Raw genomic sequence first — 3,654 nt, 5'->3', positions numbered from 1 at the left:
TGCATACAGGTCTTTTGTCTCCTTAGGTAGGTTTATTCCTAGATATTTTATTCTTTTTGTTGCAATGGCAAATGGGAGTGTTTTCTTAATTTCACTCTCAGATTTTTCATCATTAGTGTATAAGAATGCCAGAGATTTCTGTGCATAATAAATTTTATAAACATCTATTCAAGGTAATAAAAAAGAGAAAAAGGAAATATCAGTATCAGGAATGAAATCAGGATCATCTTTACTGTTCATGTGGACATTAAAAGGATAATTAAGAAATACTATGAATAATGCTATACTGATAAATTGATAACTTAAAAGAAATGAACCAAAGCATTGAAAGATACAAACTACCACAACTCACCCAGAGAGAAATATATAACAGAAATAGGTCTATAACTATTAAGTAAAATGAATCAATAATTTTTTACATGTGTATATATTCTTCTTCAGATTCTTTTCCATTGTAGGTTATTACAGGATAATACAATTCCCTGTGCTATACTGTAGGTCCTTGTTGTTTACGTATTTTATATATAGTGGTGTATATGTTAATCCCAAACTCCTAATTTATTCCCCATTCCCCCCACCTCTATCCCCTTTGGTAATCATAAGCTTGTTTTCTATGTCTGTGGGCCTATCTCTGTTTTGTAAATAAGTTCATTTGTATCATTTTTTAAAATTCTGCATATAAGTGATATTGTATGATATTTGTCTTTCTCTGACTTACTCCACTTAATATGATAATCTTTAGGTCCATTCATGTTGCTGCAAACAGCATTATTTCATTTTTTATGGCTGAGTAGTATTCCATTGTGTATATATACCATATCTTCTTTATCCATCCATCAGTTGATGGACATTTAGGTTGCTTCCATGTCTTGTAACTAGTGCTGCTGTGAACATTGGGGTGCATGTACCTTTTTGAATTATAGTTTTCTCTGGATATATGCCCAGGAGTGGGATTGAAGGATCATATGATAGCTCTATTTTTTTAGTTTTTTTAGATGTAAAATATAAAATGATTCAATAACTAATAATCTAAAAAAGAAAGCACCAGGACCACTGGTGAATTCTACCAAATATTTAGGAAGAAATGATATCAATTCTGCACAAATCCTTCTAGAAAATAACAGCAGGAGAATACTTTCTATCTCATTCTATGAAGGCTATATTACCCCCAAATCATATAAACACATTAGAAAAAGGAAAGCTACAGACCAGTATTTCTCATTAACATTGATGCAAAAATGCTCAAGAAAATAATAACATATCATATCCAAATAGGTATAAAAGGAACTATGAACCAACAGCAAGTGGGATTTATTAAAAGTAGGCAAAGCTTGTTCAATATTTGTAAAATCATCAGGGAAATCCACATCAACAGGATAAAGAAGAAAAATCATATGAACATATCAATTAATATAGAAAAAGGATTTGATATAATCCAATACCATTAATGATTTTTTAAAGAAACCTCAGAAACTAGGACTTAAAGCAAATTTACTTTGGTAAAGAACATCTGCAAAACCTGCAGCTAACATCATATTTCATAGAAGAAACTGGAGGCTTTCTCCCCGGGATCAAGAAAATGGTAATGCCCTCTCTCGTCATTCCTATTCAGCATCTGGTTAATAATTTTAGTTAGTGCAATAATACAATTTTTAAAAAACATATAGACTGGAAAGGGAGAAATGAAACCGTCTCTATTCATAGATGTCATAATTATCTATGTAGAAATGGTCAAATAATTGAAAATAAAAGTTTCTGGAACTAATAAACAAAGCCAAATGATACAAGGTTAATTACTTCCCTATATACTAGCAATGAAAATTTGGAAATTGAAACTAAAATAAAAGAAATACCACTTGACTAGCACAAAAAATAAAATGCATAGGTAAAAATTTAACAAAATATATGAGTTTTATATGAAGAAAACTACACTGATGCAAGAAATAAAAGATCTAAATAAATGGGAACATATATTCCAGGTTTATAAATTAGAAGACTCAATATTGCTAAGATGTAAATTCTCCACAACTTGATCTACAGATTTGATGCATTCCTAAATATCCCAGATAGCTATTTTACAAATATTGGCTATCAAGTCTAAAGGAAAAGGAGAGGGGAAAAAACTCAGAATAGCCAGAATAAATATGAAAAAAACATTAAAGAAATCATATTATTAGATTCCAAGATTTACTAAAAAACTACAGTAATCAACATAGTGAGGTATTGGTGAATGAGTAGACATGTAAATCAATGAAACAGAATACAAAGTACAGAAACAGATCCACACAAACATAGCAGCTACTTTATAAAAAGAAGGCAATTCAATGGAAAAGGAGTTTTTTCAACAAATTATGCTGGAAGAATAGGATATCCATATGCCAAAAAGAAAAAAAAAATCAATGTAAAATGTCTGATAGACCTATGCATAAAATAGATTAGGAACCAGGATTTACTGTATAGCACAAGGACTTATGTCCAATATTTTGTAATAACCTGTAATGGAATATAATCTGCAAAAAAAAAGACTGAATGACCATGATGTACACCTGAAACTAATTCAATATTGTAAATCAACTATACTTCAATAAAAAATAAACATAAAATAAAAAATTAAACTCTTTGAAGAAAACACAGGAGAAAATCTAGGTGATCTTAGACTGATGATGAGTTTTTAGATAACAATACTAAAAGCATGATGCATAAAAGGCAAACACTAAGTTGGACTTCATTAAAAAACAAACATTATGTTCAGTAAAAGACACTGTGAAGAGAATCAAAAGACAAGCCACAGACTGGGAAAACAATTTGTAAGACACATATATGATAAAGGGCTTCTATCCAAAATATGCAAAGAACTCTTAAAATTCAACCAGAAGAAAACTCAGAACTCAATTTATATAAAGTCATTTCACCAAAGAAGATATACGAATGGCAAGTAAGCATGTGGAAAAATGTTCAACATAATTCAATGTTACAAGTCAAAATAACAGTGAGAGCCATTGTATATCGATTAGAATTACTAAAATCCAAAACACTGACAACACCAAATGCTGGTGAGGATGTGGAGCAACAGGAGCTCTCATTCGTTGCTGGTGGGAATGCAAAAAGTTTTAGCCACTTTGGAAGACAGCTTGGCAGTTGTTTACAAAGCTAAAGATAGTCTTACCATATGATTCAGAAATCACGGTCCTAGGTATTTACCCAAATGCATTGGAAACTACATTCACACAATGTTTATTGTAGCTTTATTCATAATTGCTGAAAACTGGAGGCAAACAAAATGTACTTCACAGGTGAACGGGTAAACAAACTGTGGCATATCTGTACAATGGAATACTATTCAGTGATTAAAATAAATAATCTAACAAGCCACAAAAGACATGGAGGAAGCTTAAATGCATGTTGCTGAGTGAAAGAAGCCAGTCTGAAAAGGCTACTTACTGCAAAGTTGAATTCACACCACCATTCATTTTTAATACCTATGAATTTTACAGCACAAAGGAAAGGCCTTAACTTAGGCAAATTTTTTTTTTTTTTTTTTTTTTTTTTTTTTTTTTTTTGCGGTACATGGGCCTCTCACTGTTGTGGCCTCTCCCGTTGCGGAGCACAGGCTCTGGATGCGCAGGCTCAGTGGCCATGGCTCACGGGCCTAGC

This window comes from Physeter macrocephalus, chromosome 16 (genome assembly GCF_002837175.3).
Source record: "Physeter macrocephalus isolate SW-GA chromosome 16, ASM283717v5, whole genome shotgun sequence".
Classification (NCBI taxonomy): Eukaryota; Metazoa; Chordata; class Mammalia; order Artiodactyla; family Physeteridae; genus Physeter; species Physeter macrocephalus.
The sequence above is the reverse complement of the archived record's forward strand: the minus strand, read 5'-3'. Positions refer to the sequence as shown.